The sequence below is a fragment of the Halichoerus grypus genome, chromosome 5, assembly GCF_964656455.1.
Source record: "Halichoerus grypus chromosome 5, mHalGry1.hap1.1, whole genome shotgun sequence".
Taxonomy (NCBI): Eukaryota; Metazoa; Chordata; class Mammalia; order Carnivora; family Phocidae; genus Halichoerus; species Halichoerus grypus.
The window spans coordinates 160,841,289-160,864,141 of record NC_135716.1 but is presented as its reverse complement, the minus strand read 5'-3'; the positions used below and the strand labels follow the sequence as shown (position 1 = coordinate 160,864,141).

General features: G+C 38.0%; 1 protein-coding gene across 6 annotated transcripts in view; it reads left to right on the top strand.

Moving 5' to 3' along the window:
* Positions 1-22,853, top strand: part of ZMYM4 (zinc finger MYM-type containing 4) — a 133,544-nt gene that overhangs the window by 12,107 nt on the left and 98,584 nt on the right. For 2 of the 6 annotated variants that reach the window (XM_078073428.1, XM_078073426.1), the window contains exon 2: positions 11,832-11,893. The exons of the other annotated variants lie outside the window; for them this stretch is intronic. The gene's annotated coding sequence lies outside the window, so the exon portion shown is untranslated. The remainder of the gene's footprint in view (positions 1-11,831; positions 11,894-22,853) is intronic. 6 annotated transcript variants of the gene reach the window in all.

The window sequence follows — 22,853 nt, the reverse complement described above, 5'->3', positions numbered from 1 at the left end:
GTATAGATTGGGTGACTTAAACCATAGAAATTATTTCTTGTATTTCTGGAGGCTGGGAAGTCTAAGATTGAGGTACTGGCAAGGTAGATTTCATTTGGCTTGTTGGCAGCTGCCATTTTTGCTTTGTGCCCGTATAACCTCTTGTGTGTTCTCGGACAGATTGAGGGAGCTCCCTGGTGTCTCTTTTTAGAAGGGCACTTAATCCCATCATGAGAGTCCTACCCTCGTGACCTCATCTAACCCTAGTTACCTCCCAAAGGTCCCAACTTTAAATATCATAACATTGGGATTTCAGTCTTCAACATACAAATTTTGGGGACACATATTTCGTCCATAACAACAATATATGTAAGGGCTTATTTCTGGATTCTCAGTTTTGTTCCATTGGTCTGTATGTCTCCTTGTGCCTGTACTACACTGTTTTGATTACTGTAGCTTTGTAGAAGTTTGAAATTGGAAAGTGTGAGTCCTCCAACTTTGTTTTTTCCTTTTCAAGATTGTTTTGGCTATTTGGCATCCCTTAAAATTCCATATGAAAGTCAGGATTTTTTTCCTATTTCTACAAAAAATGCCATTGGGATTTTGTTAGGGATTGAATTGAATTTATAAATCTCTTGAGTAGTATTGTCATCCTGATACTATTAAGTCTTCCACTCAATGAATGCAGGGTATCTTTTCTTTTATCTATGTCCTTTAAAAAAAATTTTTTTTTGTTAAGTAAACTTTACCTCCAACTTGGGCCTAGAACTCATGACGCTGATACCAAAGAGTGCCATGCTTTGCTGACTAAGCCAGCCAGGTGCCCCTGTCCTTTAAAATATCTTTCAGCAGTATTTTGTCCAGGTCTCAGTGTGCAAGTCTTGTGGCTCCTTGGTTAAATTTTTCCTAAATATCAGTGTGATACACCATATTAATAGAATGAAAAAAAAAAAACCCACATGATCTCTCAGTTGATGTAGATAAAAAACATTTGAAAAACTCCGTCAGGGGGCTCCTGGGTGGCTCAGTTGGTTAAGCGACTGCCTTCAGCTCAGGTCATGATCCTGGAATCCCGGGATCGAGTCCCGCATCGGGCTCCCTGCTCAGCAGGGAGTCTGCTTCTCCCTCTGACTCTCCTCCCTCTCATACTCTCTCTCTATCATTCTCTCTCTCTCTCAATAAATAAATAAAAATCTTTAAAAAAAATTAAAAAAAGAAAAACTCCGTCAGACTTTCATTAATAAATTAGTAGAAAGGAACTTCCTCAACATGATAAAAGCTATATATGAAAAATCGTAGCTAACATCATACTTGATGGTGAAGGACTGCAAGGCTTTCCCCTAAGATCAGGAATAAGATAAGGATGCCCTCTTTTGGTACTTCTAATCAATGTATTTGAAGTTGTAGCCAGAGCAGTTAGGCAAGATAGAAGAGGCATCCAAATTGGAAAGAAAGAAGTAAAACTCTCTCTTACTGCAGATGACATGATTATATATACAGAAAACCTTACAAATCCACCAACCTCCCCCTTCCCCCCAGACCCTGTGAGAGGTAGTAAATTCAGCAGAGTTCAGGATAAAAAAAAATCACAAAAATCAGTTGTATTTCCACACACTAGCAATGAAATCCTGAAAGGAAATCAAGAAAATTATTTCATTTACATTAGCATCAAAAAGAATAAAATAATTAGTTATCTATATTCTTTTGATTTAACTCCAGTAGTTCCTGAAAGTTTATTCCCTTTTTGGTCAAAAAGATGTGCCTAGGCTCATGCTTTATGTTACTATCTCAGACTTGGAATTAACTCCCAAGAAGCCAGGGTACCTTTAGGCAGGAAGTGGTAGTTACAGACTATAGTCTGAACTGAGATAAGCTTTTTGAAATTAGAGTGTTTTTTTGAGACACTTATTGCTTGTGTTTTTCACACTTACTCAACTCACATCTGGCTTTTCCTTCTGTTTCCCCACTGAAATTCTCTTTAAGATCACTGAAATGACCTAATAATTACCAAGTCTAATGGATGCTTTTCAGAGCTTTTATTAGGTTTCTCTTAGACATCTGACCCTCTTGCCCGTTCCCTCCTTGAAACGTCTCTCTTATTTATAAGATGGCATTCTCATGGTTCTTTTCTTGAATTGCTTCTTTTCGGTCATCTTTGACTCTTTTTGCATGCCCAGTAAGTGTTGTTTCCTTGGCCTGTGTTTTTCTTGGGTAATCTCCTACAGCAGTTTTAAAACTATCCATTAAATACACTGTGATTTCCTTTCTCCTTTGCTTCTTTTTTTGTATGTGTCTAAAACTCAAAATCTGTATTTCCAGATGTATAATTTGACTTGTATTGTGCTAACAGATAATGCTAATTCAGTGTGCCTAAAATGGACTCCATTCTTTTTGCAAGTACTTACTCTCACAAATAGTGCCCCATTCCTTCTCTCCCTGTTTTTCTTTCTGTATTCTTTTAGTTATTGTCTTCTAGTCACCCAAGTTAGAAACCTCTGAGTCATCTTGCTTCTTCTCTTTCCCTTATCAATTCAGTTTTAATTGGTGAATCTTATTGAGATTACTTCAGATATGATTTTTAAGATTTTATTTCTACTAATACCAGCCTAGTTATGGTACTCATTTTGTTTGCTTTGTCTTAGTTTCCTTGTCTTTAAAATTCTTCTGCCCCCCCCATTGTCCTCACCCGTTCATTCTGTATACTAGACTGATTTATCTTCAGAAATGAAAATCTGTTCATCAATATGGTAACAATTTGGCTCCCTTCATAATAATTCAGTTCCCCAGGATAGGTACTGTTCAGATTCTCTTCGCAAGAAGCAGGTTGCATCACAGCTCTGACTCTCCTCTTAGAAATGTACTTTTCCTTCATGGGAGAGGTTTTTTCTGATTGTCTCTGCTACTGTCATGCTAGCCTTGGTAGGGGTCCTGCTTGGCCCTGCAGCCCAAATGTAGAGATAGAATCCTTGTTTAATTCTACCCAGCATAGTTGAAACCAGGTTGTGACTTTTAAAGATTTTTTAAGCAATCTCTATTTCCAGTGTGGAGCTCGAATTTACGACCCTGAGATCAAGAGTTACATGCTCTACTGACTGACCAAGTCAGGTGCCCCCCAGGTTGTAACTTTTAAACAAGACTTTATTAAAAGTTGAGTATAGTAGGAGGGAATTACAAAACCAACACAATAGTCCACCCCCTGCCCCAAATCTGTGGTTTTGCTTTCTGTGGTTTCAGTTACCCAAGGTCAACCGCAGTCCATCCGGAAGCAGATGATCCTCCTTCTGATGTATTGTCAGGAGGTCAGTAGCTTAATGCTGTGTTACAGTGCCTAGGTTGTTCACCTCATTTCATCTCATCACATAGGCATTTTATCATCTCATGTCAGCACAAGAAGGGTGAATACGGTATTATATTTTGAGAGAGAGACCACTTAACTTCTATTATAGTATAGTGCTATAATTGTTCTATTATTGGTGTAAGTCTCTTACTGTGCCTGATTTTTTAAAAAGATTTTTATTTATTTATTTATTTGACAGAGAGAGGGAACACAAGTAGGGGGAATGGGAGAGGGAGATGCAGGCTTCCCGCCGAGGAGAGCCTGATGCGGGGCTCGATCCCAGGACCCTGGGACCATGACCCAAGCCGAAGGCAGATGCTTAATGACTGAGCGACCCAGGCGCCCCTTACTGTGCCTAATTTATACATTCGACTTTATCATACGTATGTGTAGTTGGTCCTTGAACAATATTGGGGTTAGGGGCACTGGTCCCCCCACAGTCAAAAATCTGCCTATAGCCTTTTAAAAATATTTTATTCATTTATTTTTAAAAGATTTTATTTATTTGACAGAAAGTAGGAGAGAGAGCGAGAGAAAGCATAAGCAGGGGGAATAGCAGAGGGAGAGGGAGTAGCAGGCTCCCCACTGAGCAGGGAGCCCAGTGCGGGGCTCAATCCCAGGACCCTGGGATCATGACCTGAGCCGAAGGCAGACGCTTAACCGACTGAGCCACCCAGGTGACTCTTATTTATTTTTAAATAATCTCTTCACCCAGTGTGGGGCTTGAACTCACAACCCCAAGATCAAGAGTCTCATGCTTTTCTGACTGAGCCAGCCAGGCACCCCTGCCTATAACTTTTGACTCCCCTAAAACTTAATTACTAATACCCTACTGTTGACTGGAAGCCTAGTGATAACATAAACAGTTGATTAACACATATTTTGTATGTTATATGTGTTATGTATTATATAGTTAACAATAGAGTAAGCTAGAGAAAAAAATACGTGTATATATATATATTTTTTTTTAGAGAGAGTCTGCAAGAGGTGGGGGGAGGAGTGGCGAGAGGGCAGAGGGAGAAGGAGAGAATCTTAACATTGTTTTTCAGAGAGCAGAAATTGAGATTGAGGCTGGTGAACATACACATATACAGACACAAATTTGATTTTGTGGGAATCAGCAGATAGATAACAGCAGGGGACCCAAGGAGAAAACATATCATGGTGTATTCGTTTTTAATTAGCAATATACCTTAGAATCCCCTGAGGGAATTCTATCCCTGCTCCTTTACAGTACACAAATGTCTAGTCCCTATCTGTCCCAGACCTTCTGAAATAGATTAGGTGGAGGATTGCAGAGTAGGAACCACTATCATTGTAGGTTTTGGCCTTGGTTCTTACCATTAACATGGTTTTTGTTTCCTTACAGATAAAATAGAAATAAAGATTTATCTAACTTAGTAGGTTTCAGTAGGTTACTGCACAAGAAATATTAGCATACACTAGGTGGTGATTTCTAGAAGCAAAGGGGAGAGATTGGGTAGTGTCATGGAAACCTTGGAAGTCATTGTTGGGAAGTGAATGTGAACATTACTTTTTTCTTGCCTTCCATTCTGTGTGACACTTGAATTATTTAAGAAGCAAATGTTTGCTCCAATTATTCCTTTCATTCAACCCTTTTGTTCCCCTGAAATTGACTATGATGTTTTCTTTTCTTGAATTCCATTATATCATAGTAAGTTTCTTTTTTATATGATCTTCACATGGTTTTTCATAGAATTTATGTCAGAGTTGAAATATTTCTCTAAAGATAGTTACAGAAAATATGTATGCTTACTGTCCTTCAGTTTTTCTTCATGTTTGATGTCTTAACATGTAAGAGAAGTAGATATTTTCCTCACTAATTTTTATATATGGAAAATAAATTTTAATGAAACAATATCTGATCATTATGAAGAAGAAAAAAAGGGTGTCGTATCTAGTAACAAAGGAGGATTTATTTTATTTGTTTAGTTGTCATTTGTTGGAAGAAAAGAATACAGAAAGACCCCAAAATAGTTATTTTCAGGGTTGTTGTAAGTGGTAAGTTATATAGAAAAAAGCTGCTTGTTTTGTGTGAGGAGTATAACTCTGCATTTAAGAGGTTTCTAGTTGATTACTACCTTTTTAAAACCTTTGTTACGGAAATTTAAACTATAAATGTAGAACAAATAGTTCAACTAGTGGTCATGTATTTGTTATTTGTCTTCTTTAACAGTCATCAGCTTTCTGCCTTTTATTTTTTCATCTCACATGTCTTTCCCTGTAATATTTTAAAGCAAATTGTAGACATATTTCATTTCACCTATTAATACTCAAAGCATGAATCTCTAACAAATGCTGTCTCTTTTTTGAAAAAATCATAATACTGTTATCACACTGAACAAAATCAACATGATTCCTTAATGTCACCTAATATTTGTACAACTTTGTTTCACAAAGTTAGTAGCTAAAACAAGGTTTGTGGGTTATGTCTTTTAAGCCTCTTTTAATCAGTAAATCTCCCCATTTTAAACACTGCCATTTATTTTTAGAAGACACTGGATGATTTGTTTTGCAGCACTTCCCACATCCTGGGCTTTGCTGCTTATATTCTAGTGTCATTGAACGTGTTCCTCCATTCTTCATGTTTCCTGTAACTTGTAGAAGTGTGAATAGATTCAGGTTCAATTTTTTTTGAAAGAATTCTTCATAGGTGGTGCTGTGTTCTTCCTGTGATACCACTAGTGAATCATGTTCATCCTTGTTCAGGTGATGTCAGCTTAATCTGTATATTTAAAAGTTCCTGTTCAGTTTTTTTTTTGAAGATTTATTTATTTATTTGAGAGAAGGAGATAGAGTGTGCAAGAGTGTGAGTGAGCGGGGGAGGGGCAGAGGAAGAGGGAGAGAGAATCTTTTTTTTTTTAAGATTTTACGTACTTACTTTTCAGAGAAAGAGAGCACAAGAGCACGCATACAAGCAGGGGGAGCAGCAGGCAGAGGGAGAAGCAGTCTCCCCACTGAGCAGGGAGCCCAATGGGGGACTTGATCCCAGGACCCTGGGATCATGATCTGAGCTGAAAGCAGACACCTAACCAACTGAGCCACCCAGACTTCCCAGGAGAATCTTTTTTTTTTTTTTTTAAGATTTTATTTATTTATCTTAGATGGATGGATAGATAGAGCATAAGCAGGGGGAACAGCAGAGGGAGAGGGAGAAGCAGACTTTCTGCTGAGCAGGGAGCCCAATGTGGGGCTCGATCCCAGCACCCTGGGATCATGACCTGAGTTGAAGGCAGACGCTTCACTGACTGAGCCACCTAAGGCCCCCTCCCCCGCAGGAGAGAGAATCTTAAGCAGACTCCATGGTGAGCATGGAGCCTGATGTAGAGCCTGATCTCACATGCCTGAGTCGGACGCTTAACCTACTGAGTTATACAGGTGCCCCTCCCCTTCAGTTTTTTACCTGAGTGGTTTTAGCGTTCATTGGTAGTTCTTTCTTCTTTTTTTTTTTTTAAGATTATATTCCCTAAGTGACCTCTATATCCCGTGTGGGGTTTGAACTTCCACAACCCTGAGATCAAGAGTCGCAGGCTCCACTGAGTGAGCCAGCCACGCACCCCGATCATTATTTCTTGATTCACTATTTTATTAGGTATTATAAAATGATGGTTTCCTAAATCTTTTATTTTTCCAGTGTCTGTTACGATTATTTTGTAGAGAGCTTTCCCTTATCAACGAACAGTTGGTTTCTTTATTACCTTGAAATATGTTAATACAACATAAAGACAAGATAGACGGAAAAAAAGGTAAATGCTTGATTCTTTTGTCATTTTTTTTTAAAGATTTTATTTATTTGAGAGAGAGTGAGAGATCATGAGCAGTGGGGAGGGGCAGTGGGAGAAGCACACTCCCTGCTGAGCAGGGATCCTGATGTTGGGCTCGATCCCGGGATCCTGAGCCAATAAACCCTGACTGAGCCACCCAGGTGCCCCCTCTTTTGTCATTTTTAAGAATGAGTTGAAGACTTGGAGGCCTCCACAAATGACCAATGAGGATTGTTTTTTGGAGTAAGGGGAATAAAGGTGGTATCATGATAAATCATTACAAGTAGATTTTTATATTTATTGTATGTCAGTCTATTATGCCATGTTTGGTGGGTAAAAGCCTCTTTACGTTAGCTCTTGAGTCATTTTGTCATGACTCCAGTAGTCTTTGATAACTTCCTTGTTTTCTGGTGCAGGATGAATCAGGCTCATCAGTATAATTCCTACTCCAGACCTGAAATCAGCCATTTTTCCCAGAAGGTCTGGTTCCTTTTAGTGGGAAATGGTATTTAGAGACCCTAACACTTGATCACTTTTTAAAGTCGTATCATCTTAAATTTTAGATTTAGAAGGGTTCTTTGAAATTTCTACCCGGTGTAGGAATCTGTGTCCTCTAAGTGTTTTTCACATTCATAATTAGATTCATTTGAAGACCATTTAAAAAGGTTAAATGACAAAGACTCTCATGTTGAGTATCATCTCTACTTTATGTTACTTAGAAATCTAAAATGAAACTAATAAAAGTTAAAAATAAGCTATTCATGGCAAAAGTAATTAACTGTCCGAAATCTCTGACTTTGTTTCTAGAAGCTATAATTCACACTGAGGATGTAACTGCCAAGAATCATGTATCAAAAAATCTTGTATGGGCAGATACAAAACAAAAGTTTTAACAGTTTAGAGGAACTGAAGTTCAGTTGAACTTGGTACACTTCTAGAAAAACATTATCATCTTTTACACTTTCGTGGAACATTTATGGAATTTAATCATAATTGACACATAATTCATACTTCCAGAAAAAATGTAGATTTTAAAACCTTAAAATTTAGAGACTGCATTCTTGACCACAATGCAATAAAGCTGAAATGAGTAAAGTCAATTAAAACAACCCAACCATTTGGAAATTTTAGAACTTGTAAATAATTTTTGGGTTAAACAAGTTGAAGCTGACTTTAATTACAAACTGTTGAGAATATAACAGTGAGTATGTCAGTTATACCTCAATAATCATAGTAAGAGAATGTAACAGAGCAAACCATATCACAACTTGGAATGTGAGCAGGCTATAAAGAATATATTTTGTATTAAGTGTTTTAACGTTAAAAAGAAAAGAATTGCTATTTAACTGTATGTGTTAGAACAATGAAATAAACCTGAGGAAAGCACAAGGGAATTAATAAAGTTGAAAATAAAGTGTGGGAAAAAATGAATTAAGTAGAAAATGTATGGACTGATAAAAGTAGGAGCTGATTCCTTGTGAAGTGACCAATAGAGTAAACAAGTTACTGACAAGTCTAATTGAGGAAAAGAAAGGAAAACAAATAGTGTTAAGGAGAAGAAAAGCTATAATAACCATAAATAGTTTGGGGGTAATATGTTGAACTTTTTGAGGTATAATTAACTCAGTCCTTTAGATGAAGTGGAAGATTTTCTGAAATAAGTTACTAAAATTGATTCAAGAGGTAGAAAACCTGGAAAGGCCAATACCATTTAAGAAATGGCCATTAATGTCAAAGAACAGCCCAAGTTTCTAATTTTTCTTTGTACCATTGAGGAATATCCATTTTCATGTTTTTAATAATATTTGCCAAAATAGAAAAGATCTTACATCAAGATGCTAATAAAGACCTTGATATATTTAATATTAATTTTCTATTAATAAAATCTCTTTTTATAAAACTAAGAATAGAGGGTCTTTCACATAATAAAACGTGTTAGAATCCAGCAGTCATCCTTGAAATTTAGGAAGGATGCCTGCTATTATCATAATTATTTATTACTGTTCCGGAAGTTCTAGGGCACAATATAGTTAGATGAGGAAAAGAAACGAGAGTTGTAAATCTTGGAAAGTTGGAGAACAAAATTATGATTATTTTTTCTGATGATACATTTATTTGCCTGGCAATCTCAAGAGTATCAGTAGAAAATATTTTAGGGCTCAGAAGTAAAACTTCAAAAATGAAAGCAATCTGGCGGAAAAGAACAAAAATGTACTAGGATTATAACGGGATAGTAAAATGTCTAGTTACAATATTAAAATATTTTTAAAAATCCTATAAAATTTAATAACTTTGACGATAAGTAGTTGGAAAATAAAAGATTGATTCACAAAGTAATACAAAACTAAATTCCTTGGGATAAAACTAATAAATATGAGACTTGACAAGAGTTTACCTAAGGACATGGTAATTAATAATAATAATAATAGTTACAACAACTAATCTTTATGAGCATTGTTTTAAGTACATGTCTTGACTCCAGAAAATGACTTTATAATACAGTGTTATGCCTGAGGGTAACAGAGAGGTAAAGTACCTTGTCAAAGGTATATAGGTGCTAGAATAAGGAATAATGGGATTGGAACCCACTCAGGCTGTGTGACTCCAAACTCCAAAGAATCTGTAACCATTATGCTTTGATGGCTCTTAAAAAAAATAAGTGATATGCCATATTCCTGGATCGGAAAATCCAATATAATAAAAATACACGTCCCATAACATTAATATTGTATCAGTCAGTAACCCAACAGGATTTTCTTTTTCTTTTTCTTTTTGATGGTGAGGAGGGTAGACTTTGAGAAAACTGATGAAGTTCATTAGGATTTATAACTATGTGAAAGCTAGCCAAAACAGTTTTGAATTAGAAGACTAATGGGAGGGGCGCCTGGGTGGCTCATTCGTTAAGCGTCTGCCTTTGGCTCAGGTCGTGATCCCAGGGTCCTGGGATCGAGCCCCACATCGGGCTCCCTGCTCGGCGGTAGGCCTGCTTCTCCCTCTCCTGCTCCCCCTGCTTGTGTTCCTGCTCTCGCTGTCTCTCTCTCTGTCAAATAAATAAATAAAATCTTTAAAAAAAAGAAGAAGAAGAAGAATGGGAGAGTGGAGGAGTAGGGGAATGGTGGGTACCTTGTTCTACAGGATCTTGAATATAATACTGTTATAGGAACACTTAAATTTTTACAAATAAAGAGATTCATGTCTATATATAAGAATATATAGAATAAAGTTATTCTTTAAATTGTGTTTGGACAGTTTCCTGGTCATTTGGGCAAAAAATAAAGTTAGATCTTTTCCTCCAGATACCAAAACAAATTTATAGGGATTGAATATATGGATATAAGAAAATGAAACTATTCCCCAAAGGATGGGGCACCTGGGTGGCTCAGTTGATTAAGCGACTGCCTTCGGCTCGGGCCATGATCCCATGTCCCAGAGCCTGCTTCTCCTTCTCCCTCTGCCTGCTGCTCCCCCTGCTTGTGTTCTCTCTCTCTCTGTCCAAATAAGTAAAATCTTCAAAAACAAAACAAAACAAAACAAAAAAAACCATTCCCCAAAGGAAATATAGGTAAATATAACAAACATCTTGATACGGGGAATGCCTTTTTGAGCATGAACCAAAAAAAAGATAATTCAAAAGAATAATAGATTTGCCTACATTGAAAATATTGTCACATTTTTAAAGAGCAAAAGTGTTGGAACTATCTGATGATCAGAAGTGACTTTTCAGAAGAATGGGGTACTGGGCAGATAAAAGCAGATAACCACTTTAGGAGTCATCTTAGAATTCCTCAGGGCTCCACATCCCTAATTTCCATCCAGTCACAATTCATGCTTCCATTCAACAAATGTTTGAGTGTCTGTTATGTACAAGGAACCATTGTAGGAACTGAGGATACAGTAATGAATAAAATGGAGAGCATTTCTGTTCTTACAGAGTTTATATTCTGTTGATGGGAGAGAGAACTGTTAAATAATGAATGTAGAGCATTTAAAATGGAACACTACTATAGAGAAACATAAAGCAGAGAAAGAGGATACATTGTGCTATGGTGGAAGGGGCATTGCCATTTTAAATAGGGTCATTTAAGCAGAAATCTGAAGGAAATGAGAAAGCCATCATGTGGGTATCTAAGAGTAGGAAAATCCCAGGTAGAGGTAACAACAAGGCTAATGGTTGTAAGGCAGGTGAATGCTGTGTATATTTTATGAACAGCAAAGAGTTGGTAGTTGAAGGTGGGTGAGCAAGGTAGTGAGTGGTAGGAGATGCGATCAGGGAGATAACTAAATAGAGAGGGTCTTTTAAGCTGTTGTAGTGACTGTAGTGTACATTGTTGGATGTTTCACAGCATCCCTGGCCTCTACCCACTAGATGTCAGTACAGCTCCCCAGTTGTGATAACCAAAAATACCTTCAGATATCTCCAGATTTTCTAGATTTGGGGGGCAGAATTGCCCCTGCTTGAAAACCACTGTTCTACCTTATGGCTGTAGTCCCTTTTTGGGAAGGCTTGGAGAAAGATAATGGTGTGTACTTGTGGTAATGGTGCAGAGCCCTCCTTCAGGTGGACTCAGTCTCTCCTCCATCACAAGAGGCCTTGGGTCTGTGACTTGACCAGGTCTGGAAACTGGGCAAATGTCTGTGACTTCACTGTGATGACTCAAATCGGTTTTGGGCCACCAGATTTAGACATTTTCTGTTATATAGATTAAACTGCCCATCTATTTCATTCCTAGGAACATCGTGATCAATTAGCCACTGCCAAAGATCCCTGCGGGCCAAAGCATTCTGATTGCCGGTACGTCCCTGCTGCCCTTATCTCTGGAGTGAAGTGCTGCCCCTTGGCCTCTGCTGTTTTGGGATCCCATCATCCTCAGTGAAATCAGGGAACCCACCTCAGTGGTGAAATTCCCTGCAGTCATAACTGACTTAAAAAAGAGAGCAGGCACACAGCTTTCCAATATGTGGTGCTTCCCTCACTAATTATAGTGTCTTCTGGGCCTTCTCAGGGAATGCAGTTGGGTAGTAGGTGTATAGTTTGCAGAGGATAAATCCACTTAATATTCCTGTCTCCCTGAGCCTTTGGATATCCTCTTCCACATAATGCCAGTGAAACTTTAGTATCTTAACCTCATTAAATATTCATTGTCATTGTTAGAATAATTTTGATTTGCATTTCCTTAATGATTACAGCTATATTGTTGAGTATGTTTCCGTCAACAAGTGTGCTATTAGAGCTTCAGCAGCTTCAGCTGCACAAGTTATCACATCAAATTCAGAATCTGTAGAAGCTCACTGATATTAATGAATTCTAACCTCCTTGGTCTAATACCTGTATTAGCATCTGTTTTCAACACACATCCCCCAGGTTTTTTCCTTTACATATTAACACAATTTTGGCATTTTTTAGTGTATAAGCTGTTTTCTCTTGGGTCCTCTGTGTACCTGTTCCTCTATAACATGCTGAAATTTGAACCTAGTTAGGGGTCTAGTGTCAATAGGGTTGATTGTAGTTGGTCTTGAGGAGAATGAGCATCCTCCTTCAAGTCATTTGCTGAACATACAATACCACAGGACTTTCAAGCAAAGGAAAGTTTCTGTCTTTAGATACAGAAGGGTAGGTTAGTGCCACTGGAGGTTTGAAATTATTTTTTTCATTCTGATTGAACCACATGTTCCCATTTCAAGTTTCAGGGTCCCATATATTTTCCTAGTCATTGCTCTTACTTTCACATGAGAAACTTGGTGAGACTATGAATTCATCTAATGTTATCATTCAGCTATTTGCACAATAAAATTTTGCCTTTGATTTTTAGCAATATCAACCTGTAGTTATAAGAATTAAGAGATTTTTTTAATACCGCATAAAAGTGGTTTTTTTCAGACTGTGATTTAATCTGATAGTTCATGGATTTGAACTTGTTTTCCTGTGTACTTGTTCAAGAGCACACAGAGAATCCATCTCATGTAACAGACCTTATAGTTATCACTGCTGCCTTAACAGTTAAGTACAACAGCCACTTGGAGTCCCAAGGCACTTGCTTCAGTTGGCACTTTATCACAGTCAACCACATCAACCATAGCTTGATAATTGCGATGCCACTGCATGCCAGGGATTACTAGTATCCTATTTCCTGTGTAAGCCAGAGGGCACAACCAAGCCAATATCCAGATCCCATCTTTGTAGGTCTGTTTACTGTGACCACTACCAGTATCAATTCTATATCAGTCAGATGTCAGAAACCACACAGTAATTTGAACAGGGTAAGTTTAATATAAAGAATTATTAACCAGTAACAGAGAAGTAACCCTAAGGGGGAAAGAGAACTTTAAAGCATACACAGTAGTAGGTACAGGGAGCAGCTGCTACTTCTAGGGCTGAGGCACAGTAGCAGGGATAGAACAGATTTGGAAGATGCCCCATTTTCTAACTTCAAGGCTGAAATTCAGATCTTGTTGAAGAGGGTTGGGTTACACTGGATGATGGAGAAGTTTGAGGTGCCGCAGATTTTTGCTGTCAAGCAGGAAACCCCCTTTTGGGGTGCTGAGAAAAGTCACTAGGCAGCTTTTTTCTGAACCTGGCTGTGAAGCCAGCTGGGACCGTGGCATAATTCTCTGGGAAGTGTCTGGCCTGTAGGAGTGCTGCTGAAACTTGATGAGCTGCCCTCAGGGGTGCTGACAGAATTTTCTGGGAAACTACCCATGGGGTTGTGTATGTGTCACTGAGACTTGATGGGAAATTGGTGCCTGGGGAGAGGGTCATTGGATCTTTTGCACACCTCTGTCCTCCACTGAAACCAGCAGATTAGAGCACACTAATGGGAAGAGAACTCACTTCTGTCTGGAGTATTCATCCAGTGCCATCTGCTGACAAAGGTTAACATTTTGTCAGCTGGCAGAGAAATGTTTATAGGGACCAGCTTCATTATCACAAAGCAGGGTAGAGAGAAGTGGATTTGGAGTTGAGAGGCAATATATTTATAATTGCTACATTCAGATATTTACATTTCTAGTACTCTTCATTCTTTTGGGTAGACCCTGATTTCCATGTGGTACCATTTTTTTCTTGACAAATATACCTTCAGTATTTGTTTGGTGGTGATGAATTCTTCCATCTGAAGAAGGTACATCTGAAAAATCCTTTATTTTGCCTCTTAACCAGTAACAGAGAAGTAACCCTAAGGGGGAAAGAGATAAATAAAATAGTTGTAGAAAATACATAAACTTACCATCTTAAAAAATAAAATAGTTGTAGAAAATACATAAACTTACCATCTTATAAGTGTACAGTTTAGTGATAATAAATACGTTTGTAATGTTGTGCAACCATCTGCACTTCTCTTGTAAAATTGAAACACTATACCCATTAAGTGATAATCCATATTCCCACCTACCCCCAATCTTTGGCAACTACCATTCTACTTTCTGTCTCTATTTCGTTTAGTATAATGTCCTCAAGTTGCATCTGTGTTGTACCATGTTAGTGTTTTTATCATGAGAGGGTGTTATATTTTGTCACATACTTTTTCTGCATCAGTTGTGAGACAATCATGTATTTTTTTTCCCTTCATTCTGTTAATGTGTATTGTGTTGATTCATTTTCATATGTTGAAACATCCTTGCATTCTAGAAATAAATTCTACTTGATCATGGGTTGTAAGTTTGAGAAAGATTGGTATTTTTCTTTATTTTGTAGTGCCAGTGAAGCTATCAAGTCCAGGACTTTTCTTTTTCAGAGAGTTTTGTTTACTGATTCAGTCTTCTTACTAGTTACAGGTCTATTCAGGCTTTCTATTTCTTCATTATCTTTTTATTTATTTAAGGATTTATTTATTTGAGAGAGAGAGAGAGAGAGAATGAGCAGGGGGAGGGGGAGAGGCCGAGGGGGAGGGACAGGGACAGGCAGACTCCCTTCTGAACGCAGAGCCCCACGAGGGGTTCGATCCCAGGACCCTGAGATCATGACTTGCGCTGAAGTCAGATGCTTAACTGACTGAGCCACCCAGGTGCCCCTATTTCTTCATAATTTAGTTTTGGTAGGTTTTGTGTTTCTAGGAAATTGTCCATTTCATCTAGGTTATCCAATTGGTGGTGTAAAATTATTCATAGTACTCTATTATAGTTCTATTCATTTCTGTAGAACCAGTAATGTCTCCACTTTTGTTTTTTATTTTAGTAATTCAAGCGTTTTCTTCTCTTTTTTCTTAGTCTCTACAGAGCTAAAGTTTTACCAATTTTGTTGATATTTAAAAATACCAGCTTTTGGGGGCGCCTGGGTGGCTCAGTTGTTAAGCAACTGCCTTCGGCTCAGGTCATGGTCCCAGGGTCCTGGGATCGAGTCCCATATCGGGCTCTCTGCTCCGTGGGAAGCCTGCTTCTCCCTCTCCCACTCCCCCTGCTTGTGTTCCCTCTCTCACTGTGTCTCTCTCTGTCAAATAAATAAAATCTTAAAAAAAAAAAAAAAAAAAATACCAGCTTTTGGTTCCATTAATTTTTCTTTGTTCTTTTTCTGTTCTCTGTTTTTATAATTTCTGATACAATCTTTTTTATTTCCTTTCCGCTGCCTGCTTTGGGTTTAGTTTGTTATTTTTCTAGTTCCATAAGTTGTAATGTTACATTGTTGATAGGAGATCTTCTTTATTTTCCCTCTTCTTTATTTATGGTAGGTAAGTGTTATAGCTGTAAATTTTTTCCTTAGCATTGCTTTTGCTGCATCCCATAAGTTTTGTTATGTTGTATTTTTGCTTTCATTTGTCTCAAGTATTTTCTAATTTGCCTTGTGATTTCTTTTTTGGTCCTTTGCTTGCTTAAGAGGGTGTTAATTTACACAAATTTGTGAATTTTCCCATTTTACTTCTATTACTGATTTTTAACTTCATCCTGTTGTGGTTGGAGAGGATATTTTGTATGATATCTGTGTTTTTAAGTCTGTTGAGACTTTTTTTTTAAAGATTTTTAAAATTTATTTATTTGACAGAGAGCGAGCACAGATAGGCAGAGTAGCAGGCAGAGGGAGAAGCAGGCTCCCCACCGAGCAAGGAGCCCGATGTGGGGCTCGATCCCAGGACCCTGGGATCATGACCCGAGCCGAAGGCAGTTTCTTAACCAACTGAGCCACCCAGGCGCCCCGAGACCTTTTTTTCTTTTTAAATATTTATTTATTTTAGAGAAAGCAAGGGGGAGTGAGCATGAGTGGGAGGGGCAGAGAGAGGGAGAGAGACTCTCAACCAGACTTCACGCTGAGCACAAGAGCCCTACTCGGGGCTCGATCCTATGACCCTGAGATCACGACCTGAACTGAAACCAAGAGTCAGACACTTAACCGACTGCGCCACCCAGGCAGTCCAGTCTGTTGAGACTTAATTGTGGCCTAACATATGGTCTGTCCTGGAAAATATCCCACATGCACTTGAAAAGAATGTATATGCTGATGTCATTCGGTAGAGTGTTTTGTATATGTCTATTAGGTCTAGTTGGTTTATTGTGTTGTTAAATTCTTCATTTTCTTATCTGTCTCCTGTATGGTTGTTATATCCAATATTGAGAGTGGGGTATTGAAGTATCTAATTATTGTAGAACTATTTTTGTCCTTAATTCTGTCAGTTTTAGCTTAATATATTTAATATATTTTGATGGTTTGTCATTAGGTATGTAAATGTTTATATTTGCTATATCTTGCTGTATCAGACTGTTTTATTCATATATAATGTCACTTGGCAACCTTTGAGGTTTAGGCTATCTTGAACAATGTTAGTGTAGCCAGCCCTGCTCTCTTTTGGTTAGTATTTGCATGGAATATCTTTTCCTGTTCTTTTACTTTCATCTTATCTATCTTTGGATCTAAAGTGATTCTCTTGAAGACAGCATATAGTTGGATTATGCCTTTTTTTGTTTTGTTTTTAAAGATTTCATTTATTTATCAGAGAGAGAGCGTGCGCTAGAGAGCACAAGCAGGGGGAGAGTAGGCAGAGGGAGAAGCAGGCTCCCCACTGAGCAAGGAGCCCAGTATGGGACTCGATCCCAGGACCCTGGGATCATGACCTGAGCCAAAGGCAGACGTTTAACCAACTGAGCCACCCAGGCATCCCTGGATTATGTCTTTTTATTAATTCTGCTGATCTATGTTTTGATTGGAGAGTTTTAAGAACTTTAATTACTGATAAGGAGGGACTTCTGTCATTTTGCTAATTGTTTTCTATATGTTTTATAGCTTTTTTGTTCCTCATTTCATGCATTACTTTTTTGTTAGATATTTTTTGTAGTGAGATGTTTAAACTCCTTTCTCATTTTATACTCTGTATATTCTAGAGCTATAGTCTTTGTGGTTACCCTGGGGATTGCATTTAACATCTGAAAGTTATAACACTAATTTGAATTTATACCAGCTTAACGTCAATAACAGAGTAACCGCTTTTTTACAACTCCAACCCTACCCCTTTGGTTATTGATATCACAGACTTAAATCTTTATACATTGTATGCCCCAAAACACGAGGTAGGCGTTCTTTAGATTGCATTAGTCTTTTAAATCCTGTAGAAAACAACATTTGGAATTACAAAACAAAGTTAGAATAATACTAGCCTTTATTTTTTGATTTTTTGGGAAAGATTTTATTTATTTATTTATTAGAGAGAGAGAGCTTATGAATCGGGGAGGGGGCAGAGGAAGTGGCAGAGGGAGAGGAAGACTCCCCACTGAGCAAGGAGCCTGAGATCATGACCTGAGCTGAAGGCAGATGCTTAAACAATTGAGCCACCCAGGTGCTCCAGTACTAGCTTTTACAGTTGCCATGTATTTACCTTCATTGAGATCCTCATTTCTTCATATGGCTTTGAATTACTGTTTACTGTCTTTTCATTTCACACTGCTGGACACCCTTGAGCATTCTTTATCTGAGAATGTCTTAATTTCTCCCTAACTTTTGAGGGACAGTTTTGCCAGATATTGGAATCTTGTTTGACTATTTTTTTTTTTTTTTTAAGATTTTACTTATTTATGAGAGAGAGAGAAAATGAGCAGGGGGAAGGGGCAGAGGGAGAGGGTGAAGCAGGCTCCCTGCTGAGCAGGGAGCCCAACACGGGGCTCGATCCCAGGACTCTGGGATCAAGACCTGAGTTGAAGGCAGATGCTTAACTGACTGAGCCACCCAGGCACCCCTGATTATTTCTTCTTTTAGTACTTTGAATATATTAGCTCACTGGTTTTTGGCTTCCAGCATTTCTGATGAGAAACCTGCGCATATATTTCTTGAGGATCCATTTTATATGAATCATTGCTTTCTTGCTACTTCCAAGATTCTTTGTCTGTGGCTATCCAAAGTGTCTGTGTGAATTTCTTTGAATTCGTCTTATGTGAGGTTTGTTGAGCTTCGTGGATATTTATATTCATATCTTTCATCAAGTTTGGGGAAGTTTTCAGTTTATTATTTTTTAAAAATATTCTCCCTGCCCCTTTCTCTCTTCTTCTGGGACTCCCACGGTGTGTATGTTGGTCTGCTTGTTTGTGTCCCTCGGGTACCTCTGTTAATTTTGTTTCTGTCATTTTTCTTTTTGTTCCTTAAACTTGGTAATTTTCATTGTCCTATCTTCAAGTTTGCTGATTATTTCTTCTGCCTGCTCCTATCTGTCTTTAAATCTCTCTAGTGAATTTTTCATTTCAGTTACTGTACTTTTCATCTCCAGAATTTCTTTTTGGTTGCCTTATAGGCTTTTTTTTATCTATTGATATTTCTACTTTGTTTATTATTATTATTTTTTATATCTATATTACATCTTTTATTTCAGATTATGAGGAATTTACATTTTTTGAAAAGATTTTATCCACTTGACACAGAGAGAGAGAGAGAGAGAGAGAGAAGGCACAAGCAGGTGGCAGAGGGAGAGGGAGAAGCAGGCTCCCCACTCAGGCTCCCCACTCAGGCTCCCAACATGGGGTTTGATCCCAGGACTCTGGGATCACGACCTGAGCCGAAGTAAGATGTTTAACTGACTGAGCCACTCAGACGCCCCTCTACTTTGTTTATACATTGTTTTCTTGACTTTCTGTATATCTTCCTTTACTTCTTTGAGCATCTTTTTTTTTTTAAAGATTTCATTTATTTATTTATTTGACAGAGAAAGACACAGCAAGAGAGGGAACACAAGCAGGGGGAGTAGGAGAGGGAGAAGCAGGCTTCCCGCCGAGCAGGGAGCCCGGGCAGACGCTTAACTGACTGAGCCACCCAGGCGTCCCTTCTTTGAGCATCTTTAAGACAGTTATTCTCATGTCTTTGTTTAGTAGGTCTACCATCAGGTCTTTTTCAGGAATAGTTCCTGTTTATGTTTTTCCTTTGTATGGGCCGTGTTTTCCTGTTATTTGTGATTTTTTTTGTTGTTGAAAACTGGACATTTCAATCTAATAATATGGTAATTCTGAAAATCAGAATCTCCCCTTCTTCAGAATTTTAAAAAATATTTCGTTATTTTGATTGTTGTAGACTGTCTTTGTAGTTAGGATCAGCCTGAGGTGTCAATTTAAGTTCTCAGGTTTTTTCTCAGTCACTGCTTTTCCCTGGATACGGATGGTGAGTTTCTAATTTCTTCTGTATGTGCAGTTGCTTTTGAATGTCCTACTCTTTTTAATGTCTGGCTCCCAAAGGGGACAGAAGAAAAAAAATGAAAGGGAGGGGAAGGATACTGGGCAGAAGGGGAGGGGCCTGTAGCAATGGGGGTTGGTGCAACCAAAATGGCCACTGTGATCAGAAGCAGCAATGAGGAATTAGGGCACAGATCCCCAATACTTGGAGGACCAGATCATTTTTGCCCACCCTAGCTCTCACAAGCTGCTTCTGGAAGGTATGTTCAGCTGCCTGCCCTGTAGTTGGAGATGGAGGATGGATAGCTGCTACCCTGCTAAGAGCTGAAATTGACCCAAAATTTCCCTTCCAAACCTACCCCCTAGAAGTTGCATGCTTTCAATGTTCAAATATTCTAGAGTTCCAAAAACAGTTATATAAGATAGATTATGCCTGTGTCATTGTTGTCTAGATGGGGAGACAGAATCCTGGTGCTTTCCTACTCTTCCATCATCTCAGAATCTCAATAAAGTTGACCTTTGAAGAACATGGGTTTGAACTTCGTGGGTCCACTTATACTCAGATTTTTTTTTTGTAAGATTTTATTTATTTTTGAGGGAGAGAGCATGTGAGTGCAAGCGCATGAGTGGGGGGGAGGGGCAGAGGGAGAAGCAGACACCCACAGAGTAGGGAGCCTGATGCAAACTTGATCCCACGACCCTAGGATCGTGATCTGAGCCAAAGGCAGTTGCTTAACTGAGCCACTCGGGTGCCCTATACTCAGATTTTATCTGATAACACTGTACAGTACTGTAAATGTAATTTCTTTTCCTCCTTTTCTTAGTAATGTTTTATCTAGCTTACTTCACTGTAAGAATATAGTATATAATACATTTAATATACAAAATATGTATTAATGGACTGTTAATGTTTTCTGTAAGGCTTGCAGTATAGTCAGCTATTCGTAGTTAAGTTTTTGGGGAGTCAGAAGGTGTGTGTGTGTGTGTGTGTGTGTGTGTGTGTGTGTTTTAAGCTTTATCTGTTTTGAGAGAGAGCACGTGTGGGAGTAGGAGCAGAGGGAGAGAATCTTTCAGGCAGACTCCCCGCTGAGCAAGGAGCCCATGTAAGGCTCCATCCCACAGCCCATAAGATCATGACCCAAACCGAAACCAAGAGTTGGATGCTTTTAACAAACTGAGCCACCCAGGTGCCCCTATCTGTGGATTTTTGACTGGGGGCGGGGTCAGTGCCCGAACCCCCATGTTGTTCAAGGGTCAACTGTATTTGTTAGTAAATTTTGAGAGAGATTGGTTGTGAGAGAGAATTGGGGAAGGGGATTGCAGCTGCCTGCTATTATGATTAACTTTACACTTGGAAATCTCAGAATACTCACAATGTTCTCATTTACTCATTTCCACATAGTACTATTAGAGAACTGTATTGGAGTGGCATATTTTTAGCTTAATTAAGTATATTGTGGTTATTTTTGAATATTTTATTTTTATTCTAAAGACAGCAGTCATTGTAGATGATTTGAAAGATTTAAAGTATAAAGGTAAAACTCTTGTAATATTACTACTCAGTGTATTTATAATTATGTGTATATTTATCTTGCATGCGTATGTGTATTTTATTTTAGAGATGAACACATGGTAGCTTAAATTCTTTTGTTCATGTTCGGTGTATAGTTGTATATAAACACAAGTATAGATTCCTATAAGCACCACCACAAATAGGATTAATAACAATTCTGTTGCTCCAAGAAATTCCTACATGTTATCCCTTTGTTGTCATATTCTCCATTCCCTCCTAACCACTGGCAACCACAGTTTTATTTTCTGTCACTGTAGTTTTGTCTTTTTGAGAATGTCATAAATGGACTCATGGTATTTTTAACATTTTGAGACTGGCTTCTTAGAATCAATACTTTATCACTTCTTGGAACTTTGGATCCCACCGTATAGGTTGTTTTACCCTTTCCCTTTATGTTGTTGTCATCTCATATATACATAACAAATCTGTATCATATAATGTTTTTACATTCAGCTGTCAAACATATAAAATAACTAAAGGGTATAAGAATGGATTGTATTTATAAATAGTTATATTTATTTACATAGTTATCAATTCTTTAAGAAAGGTTTTTTATACAAAAAATATAAGAAAATTTAGAATATTCTAAATTTCAAATGCTCACTAAAGGGTACTTTCATTGTATGTAGCTGTGTGGGTTGACATTTCTTTCAGCACTTTAAAAGTGTTTTCTTCTGGGGCACCTGGGTGGCTCAGTCAGTTGGGCGTCTGGCTCTTGATTTTGGCTCAGGTCATGATCTCAGGGTCATGGGATCGACCTTTGTGTTGGGCTGTGCCCTCAGTATGGAGTTGGCTTATCCCTGTCCTCTTCCTTGCCCCACTTGCACGTGCTCTCGCAAATTCTCTCTCTCAAATAAAGAAAGAAAGAAAATCTTAAAAAAAATGTTTTTTTCTTTCTTTTGGCATCCAAGATTTCTGATGAGAAACCTGCAATGATAAGTAATATGTCATTTTTCTCTGGCTGTTTTAAAGATTTTTTCTTTGTCTTTAGTTTTCAGCAGTTTCATTATGAGTACCTTGTTTTGGATGTCTTTAGATTTATCCTATTTGGGAATTTGCTTAGCTTGTATTTGCAGATATGTATCTTTTTTTCAAATTTGGAAAGTTTTTGGCCATTATTTCTTTAAGTACTTTTTCCACACTACAGTTTTTCTCTCCTTTTGGGACTCTGCTTACATGAATGTTACTCTTTTTGATATTGTCATGTGGGTTTCTGAGGCTCTGTTCATTTTCTTTTTTTGAGATTTATTTATTTATTTTAGAGAGAGAGAGCATGAGTGGGAGGGGCAGAGAGAAAGAATCTCAAGCAGATTCTGCACCAAGCATGGAGCCCAATGTGTGATCACAACCTGAGCTGAAACTAAGAGCTGGGGCTCAACTGACTTTGCCACCCAGGTGTCCCTCATTTTTTTTTTTTAAATATTTTTTTTCTCTTGTTCAGATTAGGTAGTTTCTATTACTGTATTTTCACAATTCTTTCCTCTCTATCTCTATTTTGCTCTTGAACCCATGACTGAGTTTTCTTTAGTTTATTACCTTTTTTTTTAAAAGATTTTATTTATTTGAGAGAGAGAGACAGAGACAGAGATAGCAACAGAGAGCACAAACAGGG